This window comes from Poecilia formosa, unplaced genomic scaffold, assembly GCF_000485575.1.
Source record: "Poecilia formosa unplaced genomic scaffold, Poecilia_formosa-5.1.2 Scaffold25, whole genome shotgun sequence".
Taxonomy (NCBI): Eukaryota; Metazoa; Chordata; class Actinopteri; order Cyprinodontiformes; family Poeciliidae; genus Poecilia; species Poecilia formosa.
Window position 1 is genome coordinate 1,886,357 of NW_006799964.1, and position 18,823 is coordinate 1,905,179.

Consider the following 18,823-nt stretch of genomic DNA (forward strand, 5'->3'; position numbering starts at 1 on the left):
GGTAATGACCTGGGCAGGTCAGCAAGTGTGACGGATGGATGGATGAAAGTGAGAGAGAGGCAGGTAGAGTATTAATTGGGGTAGGGCTAAGGAGAATGATGGATGGGTTAGTGGGGGGGAGTCATAGGGAGACATTTACAATTTGAGGAGATCAGTTTAGCAGATGTTGAGAGATGTATTGAAGCCAAGACAGCATGGGTGTTAGACACCTTTAATCCGTCTTTCTCTACCTTTTGTAATGTTCACTGCCACACCAACAATCGACACAATCAAAGTAGATTTTTTAACTATTTATCTAGTAGCTGTTATCTTACTGACATCCAAAAAGAAAACAAAAATATCAGTTAGGAGAAATTTTGAAAAAATTCAGTGTTGTATGACGGCACAGGCAGAGTGAAGACAATATTTTCAAAATAAAAATATTGGCCACAAAAACAAGACATTTCTCCATGAAACAAGAAAACTAATCAGGCAAGCTGTCAAGCGGTCAAAAGCAGCACCAAAAGAGCTGGAGAAATGGTCAATACTGGTTGTGTTCTTCATCCAATACCAATCACTTCTTTTTTCAGCAGTTCTACACTATCTAGTAGTGTAAAGTAAAATAAATAAATAAAAAAAACAGATTTTCTACAAAAATGCTGAGCTCTCAAAAAAATCTAATTGGCTAAGTTGAGTTATGGTCTGACAAAAGGACACTTTGAACTTTTGGACTCCACTTCCAAAAAGTATTTTTGGCTCCAAAACAACATAAAGCACCACCAAAACATTACAATACTTGCAATGAAACATGGTGCCCAGAGCATAATGATCCAGGCTGATTTCATTTCCTGATGAAAGTGGAGTATTAGTCACGATGGATGAAAAATCCTAAATATCAGTGGCTTTTGTCCCAGAACCTTTGCGCGTCTACAGAAGATAAAGTGGGATTGTTTTTTTCCATGACCACAGAGTGTAAATCAACAGAATAATGGCTTTAACAGACAAAAAAAAATGACTGAATGGCCTACTTATTGTGCAGAACTAAACCCAGCAGAAAATCAAGGTAATGACCCGAAGGGCGCATTGGCCCTAAAAATCTCATAGATTAGGAGAGCATTTGCAAGGTAGAGTTGGCAAATATTGCTAAGTAGAGATGAGTCACACAGATGTATTTGTTCCAAAGATACACAGAATACATAAACTGGCTGAAAACCTGCTGAAACAAAGTATCAGTTTAAAGGTTTGGATACTTATGAAACCAGGTTATTATTTTTATCTTTTACAGTTTATCGTGTTTTGTCAACACGATAAACTGTAGCCTTCATGCAATTTACAAGTACCTTGTTTTCTGACTGAGAGTTGTTAAATGATGTTTCTTCACATAAGGCTTAGCACATTAAATATTGTGACCCACCATCCGCAACTTAAAGTTTAAATGTTGAAATAATTAGGCAACATTGGATTATGTCGATGTATTGTGAAGCTGAAATCGGATAACTTAAGATTCTTAGTTCAGGACAGAACTGCAGTGAACATGGGTTTCAACTACATCTCAAAACCAGATTCACAATCAGACACCCATGCTTGTTAGTCATTTGTCAAGAGGAAAAAAAGAAAAATCTATCAAAAAAGCATACCCTTGCTAAATTTATTTTTTAAACCCTCGAGCCAAGTTTATACCCAGTAAAACTCCACCAGCCCGTCATCTATTGTGACTCAGTTGGCCTCATACCCACCCACACACTCAACCACTCGCCCTTCAGCCTCACTTCACACGGGATTAAATGTCTTAGAACCAAAGAACATGAAAGAACATGACATGTGAGTGAAAGACTGTGACACACACGGGGGAGAAAAACGGGGGAATAGAAAGAATAGTGAAATAGAGTGCAAGAGCAAGTGTTTTACTCTGAAAATGTTCAAAACATTTAATACTTGGCAGGGGAATCTGAAAAAAAAAAACATCTAGTTCTTTTGTGCTCCATTGTTTCCCTCATTCATTGATCCAACATAGTTCAGTCTTCTGTAGGTTTTTAATGTAAATCTCAGAACTCTGACATCCATTTAGTCGTGTGTCATTTCTGTAATTTGCCTTCCACCCCACTGAAATAGTACGGAGCTTCAAACAGGCTGTTGCTCCACTTTAGGAAGTCATATGAAGCTTCTTTACATTACTCTGCAAACACAACTTGAAGTCTAGTAGTTGTCATGTGTTTTTTAAATTTGTTTCCAGTCATTCTGAGAGCAAGAATCTACAGTACATCAGGAAAGTATTCGCAGTGCTTCATTTCTCCTTCCTCTTTCTAAACCTGTATAAATAACTCATGATGACACTGTGGAACAATTTTAGATTTTTTTTTGCTAATTTATTAAAATTACAAAACCAAGAACTCACATTTACATCCTATCTAAATGATTTTATGATCAGTCCCTTTAAAGTCTGAACTTCTCAACACATAGTTGAGTTTTTTTTTGTTTTTTTTTGATAAATACAAAGAACGTATTGAGGTTAATCATACTATAAAAATGGCAAAATCTTCTCTGAAGTGTTTGAACTCCACAAACCCAGATTTTGAGAGGTTGTAAACGAGCTTAAAATCTTTGTGACCTCCTTAATTCAAACAGCAAAAGATCAATCCTAGAGCAAAGTGGAGAATACTTACAAGATTACTGACGAACTCTGGGTTACTTCTCACATTAGCTTACATCAATGTTTCTGAGTTCAAATCACAGCACTGACCGCTGATGTTTTTGACAGGGTGCTAAAGAAATAACATTGTTGTGCATCTGCCATTTCACAAAGATCACCGGGGAAAGCCAGACGCCTACCATAAAAATACATTTAATCACGAGAATATAATTTTGAAAGATATTTTATGCTGTTTTGTAAGGAGTAAAAAAAAAAAAGGAAAACACTAATGTGATTTTTTTGTCACATTTTGCAAACTTCTCCCCAAAGCTGTTTTCTTAGAAAATGCCCGCTGAACGTGGAGTTGATGCCTAAATGCAACACTAATCTAACACAGGCCTCCAGACTGCAGCTGAAACAGCAGGACAGAAAAGTTTGCGAAGGCGTTTGTGTGTACATGTCATGTGTGAGTGACTGAGCATTGAATAACGGTAGAGCTGTTGTCTCTGACACAATAATAGGTGTAAACAACACTTCCTCCTGCTGTTATTGCTCTTTTCGTGGAACTAGCATTTTTCTCTTTTTTTCGACGAAGAATCATTAACACCAATGTGAGGAAATTTGCCAAATTTCTTATAAATTTGGACCTTCTTAAAAATGTATTTCAAACTATGTAACTAGATCTGAGAACTACCACAGTTTAACCCTAACCCTAACCCTTGCAAAAGTTTGAATGGCCTGTAAACTTCTTCAAATGGTCATCCTCCTGAACAAAACAAGGTGAGATTTACTCAAAATCAGCCAAGAGGCCCATGGTAACTTTGGAGAAGCTCACATTGGAGGATCTGTTGATGCAGATTTTGTTATGAACATACAAATCTGGCCTTTATGGAAGGCAAAGGTAATAACATGGCTGGTATGGTAGAAAGTGAACTGCGGTAAGTAGTACATGTACAAATAGGTCTGACTACATAGAAATAAATTTCTTATGTTAGAATATTTTCTAAAATTATTCAAATATGACTTACGGGATCTTACTCAGTGATTTGTTCTTGTTAAAATACAGTGGGTTGGTATTGCGTAGCATTGCATGGGATTTTTTTTTTTCTGACTCCAGGTTTTTAGGAAGCTCAAAAGCACAGAAGATTATTAAAGGTTCACAACCCTCAAGCACATTTACCAACTCTTATAAAAAAATAATCCCATGAGGATTCAAACGCTACAATCGAACACAGCGGCGGCAAAGGTAATTTAGGAGAGAGGTTGTCAGGAAGGAAGAGAAATTAGGACGTCTTTAGAAGGAGCTGGAGAATTGGAACAGACACGGAAAACCTCATAGTTGCCATGGTACCAATGGAAAGGAAAGAGGAATCCCTGTAGTGTTAAGCATACACGTCTTGTGAAATTCTCCAGGGCATTTAACCCACAGGCCCTCAAAAGCACTTCGTCCTACAGGTACAGTCAGAGTGTTTCTTCGTCACGAGGCTCAGAACAGTGCAGACAATGTTAGATGCTACAGGATGCAGTGGCATATTATGTCATGTGTGATTCAGTTTTGACTATATTGATGATTTTGTTAGGACATGAAAATGGCTCTCATGGTTTCTTTGTTTCTTTGTCCATTGATGTGCTTTTCATGTGAACTTAATGCTGTAAAGGCTCAGGGCGGAAGTGTGATTGTGCTTAAGTGTTAGTCATTTCTGTGCTTAAGTGTTAGCTATTTGATGAAATGATTGAGTACCAAGATTTCCTCATTTCTTTTCTGATGCACTGATAGCTTAAGAAGAAATATCCAAAAATAAAGTAGCTTCAATCTTTTAATCTGTATTCCAGGGAGATTATAATTCATTTTAGAAAGACCATATTAACTAAAAGGATAAAAAATGGCAGTAATTCTTGGATGCTGATATCCTCTGACACATGCTTTTAATGTTTTATTAAGCTGAATTAATTTGAATAATATCACACTTTATTAACCCTCAAAAGTGAAATTGGCATACTTGTTATTACCAGGGGGAATAAAGGGGAAATAAATCTGTAAAATGTAAGAATAAATAAGCATTATAGACAGCCTTGATGTAAAGCTGTCATTAAGTTTGGAATGTAAAGGTAAGCAATTACACATTCATATTATGCAATGTGTCCACGTCTGTGCTTCAGTCCCTTCCATTTCAGTTCTTTGTAAGAAGTTTGAAACTCCTCCTCAGAGCGACAGTATTTAGTTAGCAACTCTTACCATCTTATATCTGCCAGATCTACAAATTAGCTTGTTTAGAAGTTAGGGGCCTCATCCTGAGCTTTTGTGGTTTTGGACAGCCTCTCCTCATGAACAAATCTCCTACTGGCTGAATTGCACATCGAAATGGAGCTAAGAATGCCAGAAGTCCCAGTGAGCACACTGAGCTGCATGATCCTAATCTTTTTGTCAAACAAATAGTTAAATAGATTTCAATATTGCTTGCATCAAACGACATTGCTGTTTTTTTTGTTGTTTTTTTTGTTTTTTGTTTTTTGTTTTTGTTTTGTTTTTTAGCTTTAATTAATAAATTGAAAATAAATGTAACCTTGGTGTCTAAGAAAAATTGTTACAGAATGTGTAGAATACAGTTTTGGACCTCACAATTCTCTTTAGATGCAAAGTTACACCCAAACCTCTGGCAATGTGAGGTTTGGGTGTAAACCTAAATATTCCAGGTACTATGAAATAAATAACTATATCACCTAACAAAATACTGTGGTGTGGACTGTAGCAGGACCACATTTAATATTTTTATTAGGGTTTAATGTAACCATTACAACAGAAGGACCTGCAAATCCGCAGATAGTAATTATGTTCAGTTTAGAGAGGTGGACCTGCGGTTTATGGGGCATGAACACTTCAGGCTTTATTACAACAGTTACAAATATCACCAACAAGCACTAATTAAATTATAATATTGTAATAATTAACTATTGTAGATCATATTATGCTCATTGGGTTTTTTAAAGGTTTTGTAAAATTATTCTATTTGTGTTGGGCTTTTTTTTAGTTGAGCTTTTAATCTTTTTACTTTTTATACTTTAGTTATTCTTTTACTAGATTTTGGATCACAGTTTTTATCTTCTCAGTTAAATTCATTACTCACTCTTATCCTCTCACCTAATAACTGCTTCTTGGAGCAATTACCCTTGGTCTTTTCAATTATTCAGACTCATTTCGTGTATGTCTGGCTTTGTGGTTCAGTTTTTCTTCCGTTCATGCTGTTGCAATCCAATCCCAATGTTTGGTCTTTCAGATTTGCTAAAAAAAAAAAAAGCTGTGTATTGTTTCTTTGGTATTCTTATTATATCAGGTAAACACATGTCCTCTCTCTGTCATTTGGTCATCCTATATTGTGAGCCATCTTTATCTAGACTAAAAAGAAGTATACCATGCTAATAATAATAAAAGTCTATGTAGTCGCACACAAAATTGCAATCAACTTCTATGTAATTTATAGTACACATCAGTACATTTTCACATAAACTCTTGTAGTATTAGTTTTGTTTTCTTTTTAACCAATCTTCTTTTTTTTAATGTAATTTCCTTTGGAACATTTTTGTTTCAGCATAGATCTATTTTGCCTTAATTTGCAGAAAGCCTAAATGTGAACAGATTAATCTTAAAATTATAGAGTCAAGTGATAAGAATTCATCAAAAAGTAAATTACATGAGGAGATTCACAGCTTCTTGTTCATCCTTTAAAACCATATCTCTGTAGTAGCACTGAATTGTGCCTCTGTGAAGCCTATGGAAACCAGCAGTTAATTGTCTCACCTTTAACATCGTTTTTTTTTTTTTTTTTTTTTTTTTTATAAATCCATTTGTCGAGGCTTGTTTTTGGTATTTTTTAATTGCTCTAGATAATAGCTTATAATTATATCTGCAGTAATTCAGTTTTGTAAACAATAGAAAAGGGAAAAAAGCCCTAGAGGATGAATATATTTTTAGGAACAAATTGTAAAGAGAAATGAATTTTAGCTTCCGCAGGAAAAAGATGAAAGACTATTTCCCCTTGAAGGACAAGCCTATTTCAGATCTATACAACTCTACCTGCAATCTAAAAACATGGTTAATGCTTTCTATTTATCTGCTGCTCAAAATTTATGACAATTTGGCTGTATTCTCTTCATAACTCTGAATATTTATCAGATATCTTGCTATGTCTGTTGGAAATAGAAAAAAAAATTCTTTGTATAACTTGTCTGGGATTTGCGTCTTTTAAACTTACTATTTTTTTTTTCATATAAAAACATTGCCTGGTCTATTAACACAACAGATTTTACAATACTCTATAGAGTCATCGAAAACACGAAACATATTCACGCTGTTATTTGCTTGTTTCAGTCTATCATCCAGGCATCCCCAAGAGTTGCATTCAATAATTTGAAAAAGATTAGATTTGGGAATTATGGAAAAGGTCAATTTTCACTCTGAGAAATGAGAAGACAGCAACACAGTGATGTGTTTACTGCATTTAAACTGCTGATGTACTGAAGAAAAATAAGGAAATTGACAGATTTGTGCACATAAAATGATATGTATAAAGATGTTCCAGAGATGTACATGAGCACCTTTTATGTGAGGTTCCTGTGATTGGGTAACATGTTTAAGACTGGAGGCAATTAAGCCAGAGGAGGGTATATTTGTTAGGGAGGAGTCTATTAGAAACACCCTGCTTCTAATCCGCCATCGACAATCACACTTTGTACTTATTGAGTGTCACTAGTATTGGGTTTTGTACATATATAAATATGTATATTAAGTACATTATTTCTACTATAGTCACACAGATTTCAGCAATAATTACTGTTACAGCTTTCTTGGTTTTCATTCAGTTAAATTGTAATTTCCATGGTATTATTGCATCTTAAATCTTAGGTTTTAATTGCAATATGTAACACTTGATTTCTGTTGTTTACCCACCAGTGTGTCTCCTCACACATTTTTATTTTTTGCCTCAATATGCGCAAACCATAGCTGGTCCTTGACGTGTCGATTATTTTTCTGTTGAGCCTTTTTCTGTGATCATAAAATGACGAACACGGTCATCAACAATACTCAGAAATGCTGCGATATTTAAACTTTAATCGGTACCAAGTGCCCCAAAATCTGCCATGTAAATTTCTTCCACACCATTTCACCACCAGCAGCAGCCTGAACTGTTCATAAAAAAAGTCAGGACAGATCGAAGCTGTGACACGCAGCTTTAGTTTTCAATCCTTAGTTGATGAGATTAACACTCAGTTTGGTGTTCTGCCTCAAGTTTCATGTCAGTGCAGGTTCAGAGAGGGTATTCCTCACAACCTGGTTGTAACAAGTGGTCATTTGACCTACTGTTGCATTTGTATCATTCCAAACCTGTCTGGCTATTCTCCTCTGACCTCCCAGGTCAGCCCAAAAAATGTAACATTAATCTTTACTACTGCCTCTCTCCGGATATTATGTCCTCTGTAACCCAAGAGTTGGCAGTTCATAAAAATCTCAGTAGATCAGCAGTTTCTGAAATACTCTGACCAATGCATCGAGTTGCTGCCATGTGAATGGCTGATTGTTTACTTGTGGTAACTAACACTTGGACATGTTCGCCTAATAATAAAGTGGCCGGTGAGTGTTTATCAGTAGATTATTTCCCTAAACTTTGCCTGGCACCCATTTTCAAACATAAGATGCAATACTTTGTTCCTTCTCCACACACAGAAGCCAATTACATGGCTCTTATTAATGTAGTCGTCCCATTTGAACGCAGTTAATCATGCATGGAGTGGCAGGAGGATAGAGATTAGGCAGCATGGGCTTACATATCTTGTAACATGTCATGGGGATAGTTATTTCAATAATGGAGCACAAGTTACATAGAAGTTGTAGGGGTAGAGTTAACTTACAAACTGGTTGTCATGGTGGTGGTTAAGTAAAAATTTCATTTTTTTGTGTGTGTTTTTTATGTTTTTGTGTCAGCATGTCAACTTTCATAGAAATTCATGGAGATCTCACAATCAATCTATTAATCTTGCAAAGTCACTAAACATAAAAATTTCAAACGCTTACATGTGGCCATGCAATGGACACGTTTGCATGAAGCATTCTGTCACCATGTTGGTATATGAAGCAAGGTGACAAGTGGAGGCAAGAACACATGCAGGGCATTGAGCTCACACTCGCATGCAGCTTCAGGGTACAGCGGAGAGAGAAGCACATTAAATCAGGCTCACATCAAGTGTAACCCTCCCTCAAACACACATCACATGCTTACAAACATGCCAGGGGAAACACAGACACAGTCTCAGAACAGGGTGGTCTAACGAGCCTCTGGTGATTCAGGACAGATTCGGGACACTTTGGCTTCATTAGTCAGAACAAAGTAGGCCAGATACCTTTAGAACTTAACTCTTCTGTTCCCGGGCCGCCTCCTTCCTACTTAGTATCACTGACTCTTTTATCCCCTTCTTCCCTTTCTTCTCTTGACCTCCCACTTATTTCTCCTCTGTCTCTGCTCATCTGTTTGATCCTTTCCCTTCTTTTTCAAAGTTTGCTCTTATCTTTTGGAGACATTCGACCATCTGTAGCAGTCTTGTCCCTCTCTTTGTTCCCCACCATCTTCACCGTCCACCCCCCTCTGACAAGTCTCCCTCTCTCTTCAACCTTTTTCTCTCTTTCGGTCTGTGAGATGCCCCAGTGTGGACACACCCACATGCTGTGAGTTTGATCTGATACAATTTGTTGCAACATTAATGAAAGCATAAACCTATATGAATATTGATAAGCTATTCTTTTGCAATCTCCACATTCCGGATGGCCTTGAGGCCAACTAGGGAGACTCACACCAAAGATAGAATATTAAACTGACAAACATTGCTAATGAATATTCAGTGACGACATGAAATCTGAAATTGACATGGATTCTCATGTCTTCCCCCCTCTGAGTGAGATAATTCTCTGCACTTGCACGGCTGCACATACTTTGGGCTGTGGCGTGTCCAAAAGGGAGTTTTCTGCTTGCACAATCTCTTTAGTCAAACAGACATGGACAAGCCTTTGCATCATGATCCTTTTGTCTGTATCACCTTGTTGATTAAGCTGATTGTCTGTGTTAGAAAGACAAAAATTCTGCAATGCTTCTTCATTCTTATTCAAGATTTTGAAACAATATATTTACAATATGTTCTTGGTTCATTTTGCTGTGTACGTTCTTATGAAAATTAAGATGATCGGTGTAATAAAGTTATTTATTTTTTATCCTTTTAACTGTCAACCTCAAAATGCTTGGGTCCAGGAGGACACTGCTGTCTTGACAGTTGAGGGTTTTAAACAGGAAGCTAGACTTTTTCTTTTTACTGTTTGGTCATTTTGCAGTTTTTGTCCTTTTAGACCCGAGTTTTTTTGAGTAGGAAAACGAGGAAGATGTTTTTTAAATATCTTGGGAACGTTTTGTCAAACTGGTAAAGGTACAAATGACCCAGTGTCAACTTCAATAGATGGCAAAGAACAACAAATGCTTGTGAAATTGCTGCTTTAAGTTCTTGTTGTTGTCAACTTCTGTCATCGAATGTGTTTGAAAATGATGACAACCTATTAAAAAACAAGGGTCTGCTTTCTCAAGGGAATATTCACATGGATTGATGATTATGTGAACCACATTGTATATATCTAATATACAATGCTAAATCTAAATTCCAAAGTTTTTGGCTTTGGTAAAAAATAAGGAAGTCCCTGTTTAATAGCATCTATGTTCTGACACACTTGAAACATTTTAGGTTTTCTGAGATTAATGCTCTATGAATGAACTGCACTGACTGAATTTACAGTCCAGCGATTAAATGGTATCCATGTCCTGACGGCTTGCTGTGTTTGTTTTCTAGTACTGTACTACATCTCTTAGTAAATTATCTGGAGTATTTTGTTTTTTACAAATATTCTCCCCCAATTTACAACATAGTCAGACACATAAGCTGTGTGAATACCCCCTCTGGGTGTTTGACTGTGCAAGGTTACACAAAACACTTAACAGACATAACAAAGTACAACTTGAATCTACTTGACTACCGATTTGTTTTCCAGTGGACAAAAGGGCTACAGTATGGTGAACGCCAACAAACCAGCAAAGAACAAAGGAAACCATGCTGAATGTATACGGAGAAAGAAAATTACTTTTAGTGAATAGATCAGGATCAATCTGTGACAATGGCTTGGCATGGAGAAAGGCAGAAATCAGAAGGGAGCAAGGGAAACAGTTTTTTTCTAAATAAAACATGAAGGCAGACAAATCTAAGTGCAGGAAGCAGAGAAACAAAGCAAAACATAAATAAGCAAGATTTAACAAGCATTGATTGACATTAACCCAAAAACTCTGCCCAAATTCACTAGTCATACACAATGAACAACATAACTCATGTCCAGTGTCATTCCATGCACTTTATCAAAACTTAGTTTAAGAGAACATGATTCAATTCAAAGATGGCATATGATTCTTTATAATTCAGTACTGTGAGTTTCTAAGAACGTACAGAATAAGCTCGAGTTAATAAAAAGACATTTACACTGCAAGAGTAAATGATCAGATAAAAGATAAAGGCTCTAAAATAGCCTTCACTGTTTGAAATAAGGAAAAGGAATACGTTAGATCTAGTTTGCAGTGAAAGTATAATGTAATGAATTTCCAGCACTGTCTCAATGCATTCCTAGTGATATATAGATACAGATTTTTTTTTCTGCTTATATAAGCTGCTAAAGATGTTAAATCGTATATATACTTTGTTCTAGACTCTCCCTTATGTTTAAGGGAGTTTCAGGTGTAAAGATAAAATAATGTATTTCAATCACTGTAGTCCAATCTTTTCATGCAAGAACACTGGTGATTGTCAGTGAGCCTATGTCATCATATATTTTTTTTTACTGTATTTTCTGGAGTTTTAAACCATTAACAAAACTGCTTGACTCGGTGTACAGGTGTTTGTAACACACTCTCTATAAGAGAAACTGTTGGCCTCCTTACAAACCTGAATCTTGTCTTGATGTGATATCTTGGCTAATTTTGACACCAATAAAAAAAACTAGTTATTTTGGATGAATAATATTTTTGTAAACATTTAAAAGTATTTTGAAATAGCTCCTCTTGTTTGGATTTATGTAGGTTTAGATGAAGCTCTTCATCCCAGTGGGAGTGGTCTTTGGCCACTCCAACTGGTTGTTACTTAAATGTCACCTTTTTATTTATCAGTTGATGAGCTTAAAATGGGACAGAGCACAATCAATGACAACATCAATGTTGAATGTAGGCTAATGATCTCTGTGGCTTTTATGTGGGGAAAGATCCAATTATTCTGCACAAAAATAGATAATTAAAACATAATTAGAGCAAAATAACTTTTGCAAACTCATTTTCTTTTTCCCACCCCATTTGGAAATCGTGCCTCATTTGAAAAAAAAAATAAAACGGCTTTCTGAATTTTTTCCAGAAGCTTTGCGAGACCATCTGCGCTCAACTTATGCTAGTGGAGATCCTATAATCACAAGTCATGCTTAAAATTGTGTGGACAGAGTCTTCTGTTCTTTGCATTCGGTTGTTTTCCTGATTAAATTTTTTGTAACAGTCAACTGTGAGGATCTATTTTCATTATGCATGCTTATTTAGCTGTAAGGGGCTCCAATATACCTGGTGAGTAGTGCACAAATTCATTTATATACACCATAAAATAATATAATGTAACAGAAACGCTCTATTTAGACATTTGAAATTAGGAATAAGTTGAGATATTAGTTCAGAATACCAACATGCATCAACAGAGATTCTCTGAAATTTATGTTTTGAGAGACTTCACATGGTTGAATGTGTTATTTAAAGGGCACACAGTCTTTACAGAGTATCACTTTATGTACAGATCTTTGGAGATATGACTACAAGCCATGTGTACCTGAACCAAAGAAGTGGCCTCTTTGTAGACTTTTGACATTGTCCCTTATGTTAATTGTCTGTAAAAATAGTCACTTGCCTGGAGTTAACTGACCAAATGAGGGTTGTTTATTTTTGTAAATGAACACCCATGCTGTTTTGCACAAGCCCACACTGCCGGCTCAGAGGACAGACTCACTTAGCTGTGACAAACAGGTACTTGGTAATTTTATGACCTGAGGTGCTGATGCAGCAGAGGAACAGTGGGGGCGTAGATGTGAAATGGGTTGAATTAGGACAAATTAATTGGAGTTGCATTCGGAGTTGGTAACTGCCATTGCTGATCAGATCAACTAATCTTCTTCAGAGTAGTGTGTCCCTTGCAATCACACACTTGCAGATACATCATGAAGAGCATAATGTCAGACAGTTTTGCCTATGAAGAGCACTCTGTTTTCTCCAGCAAGGTCCAGTAAGCACCAAAGTGCAATGAAAAACCAAGCTTTCTTTATTCAGTATGTTAATGGTCATTTTAATGTTCTAGTTCTGAAAGCTTAAAGTTGTCTTACTTGTGTTACTTTGAAATATTGTAATACAAAATAACGTCCATGAAGCAACATATTTTTGCCAAAGTGACTAAAAAGAAATAAAGTAATGTTCCCTGCGATAAGAAATATTTTCCCAGCGGCCGGTGTCGCGTAGTGTTAAATATATGGAGGAAATCTATCATTAGAAACATCTCTGTCTACTCTGCCTTCTCTTTCTGTCCTAGTGAGTGGATTGTGGGTGCAGCGGGGCACTCAGTTGTTTTTAATGTGACGACACAGGTGGCAGCTGCAGCACTACCATCGGGCCGAGCAGACATCTGATGGAAAAATTTACCCAGTGCTTTTTTTTTTCCTTCCTGGAAAGCTCCACTCTTCCTCTGTGTTTTCTTCATGCATCGTTTTTCAATCTCTTCTTCTCCCTTACTCCCACCTTTCACATCTCCTGTAGTGTGTCAGCCCACCTGGGCTGTCACACAGAACAAGATGAGAAATGGGAAAGCAGCTCATCAGCTGCACCAACTGACAGGAAAGTAAGTGTGTGTGTGTTTGTGTGTGTTTGTGTAGGTGAAGGTGTATCTATATTTATCAGGCTGGCATGTGAAGAAGTAATAATTGATATTTAAAGTCAATGCATAGCAGTATGTTCTATGAACATAAGCACATTTCTACATGAGTATGTAGATACTGAGCTAATGCAGCATAACTGAACTGTTTGGTTTCAGACTGTTTGGAAGGACAACATCACCACCACTCTTTTATTAAAGAACTAAACCTATGAAAAAAACTTTGATTCAAGAAAGTAAATAACCAAATGATTGACAAAATGTTGTCCACATGGTGTTGACATCTGTTTAGAGCAGTGACATCAATGCTTTGCAAAAATCGTGTGTGAAATGTACATGTTCTCAAAAAGACATTTTATTTAATTTTTACAACTTTTATTTGCTTTTAGTGCTACTTGACAGTAAGACCCTGCGTTATTTTAGCACTGGACAGCATGTAAACATGGGTATGTGGAAATCTTGGCTCAGAGTTAATACGATCACCAACATGTCACTGAAGCTTCAACATTTCCCAGCCTACTTGTATTTCCTGCCCACATACTGACTCTGTGCCCTTGGCATTTCGGATGGCAGATAGCTTATTTTCATTCCCATAAAAGTTTAGGATGAGGACATTTAAATCACCCACCCTTTTTCACCCTCCCTCATCCACCTTATTCCCATTACCAATCACGGTTTGCCTAAATTGGGTTCACAACTTCCAGACCAGCATTACTACCTACCTTCCCTTTAAAAGGCGTTGAACATAGTGTGGTTGTCGGTGTCAGACAGTGCTTATCTACTGGGGTTTTCATACAACAGCATTTCTTTGGATGACAGAACATTGTCCAGCAAAGAGAAAATGTCTCACATGCAGGATTGTGTAGGTAAAAATACGGTTTTGATGTTGGAGATGAATGGGCAGACTCTTTTGAGATTATAGAAAAGGCAATAGTGGGTCATATAACCATTAATTTCAACCAAAATATCTGGGATACCGTTTCTGAACCTGCAGCATCTTAAGTCTTGAATCAGTTGCAGAACTCCAGACCAGACACCATCCTGTCAACCGAGAACAGGAAACTGAGGCTACAATTCCCACAGATTCACCAAAATTGGACAATGACAGACTGAATAAACATTGCCTGGATCGATAAACCTCAATTTTAGCTCCAACTTTCAGGGTCAGAACTTAGTAAAAACAGCATGGGGGATATAGATCAGTCCTGGCATATATCAAGGGTTCAGGCTGCTTCTGCAAGTACCAACTGAGCACAACAGTCTTTTTAAACACAACAGTCTACCTCAATATTTTTGCTGACCATGTTCATTCCTTTACAACCACAATGTACCGTGTTTTTAACACAATGATGTGATCACTGTACTCCACTGAACCTCCATGTCTACATGTACTGCACCTGAGTGATTCTGTCATGTAATTATGGACCAAAGTGTCTGAGGAAGATTTCTGACATGATGTTGAATCTATACCATAAACAATAATGGTAGTTTTAATATGAAAAGGTGGTCCAATCCATAAACAGCAAGGCTAACACAGTTGCTGTTGAGTTTATGTGGATGTACATGATGTAGCATTTGGTGAGAATTTTGGTGTATTCAGCTTTTTCTTTCCAAAAACCTGGAGGTTAGCAGCGTGTTTGTAATTGTTTAAAAACACAATAAAACCAGGAACAGTATACGGCTACAGCCATATTTTGCATTAAAGCTTTTAAAACTTGTTTGCCGACAGTTTCAGATTTTATGGCAGATTAATTTGTACCAGTCAAGACCCAACATGTTTTAAATATTCGTGGCTGGTGGTTTTGTTGTTGTTTTTTTCCTTGAAACTGATTTTAGTTGTGACTCTTCCTGGCGTCATGTTGCACACTGCACATGGCACATAACTCAGCAGTCTGGTGGTGAATGTACACATCCATGTACAAAGGGTTTGTGCTCACACATAAGCATCAGAGAATCTACAGTTTCTGAGTTTTCCCACATGATGTATCAGCCTGACAGCCTGTACCGCACTGTCATAACTTCATACTTCATTGTTTTCCCTGCTGTCAGTCCATGAATCTATCTTGTCAAACTGTCAAGCCTTTATACTTTATTGCTGTCTTTGATCTCATATTTTCTGTATGCATTCATCAGATGCAAAATGTTGTATACAATGACACTGATTTTAAAGAAACTTTATTATTAAGTTATACCTAAGAGTAAGCGGAAACAAAATTCTCAATGTCAGACAGCTGAGTGATCAGACCTCTTTGTACTGATCCCTTCTCCTAAATATGTCCAACCTAAAGCCATTGATTGATGTGATTGGGAATATAAATTGAAATATAAGTTGCAGAGCCAGTATTCTAACATTATGCAATGTACTCAACGATGCAGCCTCTTTATAAAAAGTTTTTGGAGACATCCAAATTATTTTTGCCTTAAGTCTATAGCAGATATACTCAACATATTTAGCTGGAAGACACTCCCTTATCGAGGAGGATGGTACATTTTTGCAGAGTGACACTCTACACTCTGCATAAAATAGCGTGTTTACATTTTTTCCCCCTCTCTGTTGTTTGACAAGGTGCCAATTCAAAACACGTCTACGACCTTACTGGGGGAATAGAATGAGCGACATCCAGTTGTGAAAGTTGAAGAATTTAGAGACATTCCTTGGAAGCGCAGTCAAATGTTTGGTGTTTACCACCAAAGAATTTAAGAAATTTAAGATTCTTTGTGAAGCTTTGGGTTTTAATGAAGAACAACGCCACGGTTACAGCCCTGTTGCCTTTGGTGGGGCTGGTAGAAAATAGCTCCTACAGTTTTACCCTTATTAAGGTGAAATAACCTCAGGCCTCCTGCCAGGTCTCAAGCAGATCAAAGAAATGTCAAACCATGGAAATGGAAAGAGTCCAGCACACTGTGTGGCTTTTCTTATCATGACACCTGCTGAAATAATATTTTTTTACTCTACTCAAGAACATGGCACTCTAGTTTTATGTAAGCAAATATTATTTATCAGTAGTTCAATCCGGCGGACTTATATATATATAAAAAAAATAGTTAAATGACACAGGAGAGTATTGTGGAGATTTACATTGACCATCAATGACAGTTATAGAAATGCATTAGGCTTTAAAAACAAGGTGTGGATGCATCACAGCTTTTGTGATAATTAGACAACTAGAGTAAGTGCCATTTTGACACATAAGGGACAGCCAGGGGCAGCAATCAATCCAGAAACTGAGTGCTGAAGTACACAGAAAAGGGAGTTTGTTTCAGTAGCTAATATGGAGCTAAAATCACTTGGATGCAGTCCAGTTAAAACATCTTTGTATTCATTAAACAAATGGCTGTCGTTATAGCAATCAAACTCTTGTTTACATTTGCTGACTAGATTTTTGAATGTGTGAGCTGTTAATTTGATAACTTATCTTGATGATGAGCTTCATGTCCTTAAAGTTAGAAGGCCTCATTGCCATCACTCTAATGTTTAGCTCCTTCCACAAATTCTCAATCAGATTTGAGTCGGTACACTTGCTGGGCTGCTCCAAAATGTTATTATGTCCAGTCAGAAGAAATGTGTTTTTGAAATTAAAATGTACTTTAAGCCTAAATCAGCCAAAGGTATGAATAATGTCTGGACTGTAGCTTCTTTTTCTGTGTTGGATTCCTTGTGGACAGAAATTGATGTCAGATTCTTCTCTGTCCACCTTGTAGCTGTCATGGCTTATACTGATGCTAACATTCACACTTTCTGTCTCACTACTTTTTTCTCTTCATCCCAGTCTCTAGCTTTCTAATTATCTCTTTCTTTCATCTTGTGTAACTTTGGTTCTTTGCTGTCACCTTTTACTCTCACTTCGCTCTGCAGTTCCCATCATCTGTCGAGCTATCCGCTTCTTCTTTGTTGTTTTACCTCCGTGTCATCCCATCACCTTTATTCTTTGACCTGCTCTTCTCTCCTTATTATGTTATTTGCTTTTGTCTTGATCTCATATTCCCCTTCCTAACACTTTCCCCATCTACTTATATGTCCTTTTTTTGTGTTTCTTAGCTCCTATCCTTACTTCCTTCTTTCTGTTCATTTCTGATTTGTCACCTATTCACATATTTTACCTTTTCTACCCCTCCTGCTTAAGATTTTGGATGTTATTTCTTTAGCCTGTGGTTGACGAGGGTGTTTTTTGTTTTTTTTCCAACGATTAGGCTCATACACACTGAGTCACGAGGCTTTTTGGAGATATGGTGGTTGATGAGCTTTGCCAGACTCTCAACATCCCTGCCCAACAGAGATGCTGAAGAAACCTCATTGGGCCTCGTGGCCACAGCATGGCACAGACTTCGATGCTGGCCAGTCTGTGTTTTCCATTGTGGGTGGATGTTTAAAACCCTGGGGCAGCGCACTACTCAACTCCCCCAATCATAAGAAGTGACTAAGAGCTGCTCGTCAGACACTTGTTCAGCAAACCTAAATGTTGGCTGCGATCACATTTGAGGCTTTTACACAAAGCTGTATTTGGATGGTTCTGATGCTAGCAGACATCCTGATGTTACTCATGCATTTTATCAGTGAAAAATATCATGCAGTTGCCAGGCAACATGTAATACTTTATAAACTGGATGGAGCACTAAGTTGGATATAGTTACTGTTAACAGAAAGTTCAGGAAATTACATATAAACACAAATCTAAGACTTAACTTATCTAATATTTTTAATGTATTTTCACTCCTTCTTAGTGTCAATATCTTGTTGAGTTTGTAAAATTAAGCTGCACTAATTGTTGTTGGCTCCCCAAAATAGTCTTGTAGACATTCTGCAATAATTTGCATAATAAATATACAGAATCAGTTGTGCTGTCAACGAGCTCTTGGGGGAGGAAAAGAGAAAAAATAAATTTTATGGCACAAATGAAAAATGAATACGGCATTTGAATGCACCAAATAGAAGCATACGGTTATTATGATGTACTAGATTGTGCAGTTCGAAGTATAGCACGTTTGGCATACCAGCTCATCCGTCAACAATGTCCAAGATATGACATCCAGCTTTCTGAGTGACAGTTTGCTGCTGTGTGGGCTGGATTGACTGCTCCTTTCATGTTTTCAATCTTTCTTCATTATTTTAGACCCGGCCCCACCCAAACTGTCATCAGCAAATGTCAGTGAGGGGCCTATCCATTGCTTCACCTACCTCCGCCCTTCCCCCTACCT

At 37.1% G+C, this 18,823-nt stretch overlaps 1 protein-coding gene across 5 annotated transcripts in view; it reads left to right on the forward strand.

Moving 5' to 3' along the window:
* ccser1 (coiled-coil serine-rich protein 1) overlaps nucleotides 1-18,823 on the forward strand; it is a 134,928-nt gene that overhangs the window by 104,972 nt on the left and 11,133 nt on the right. The gene's annotated exons all lie outside the window — the stretch shown is intronic.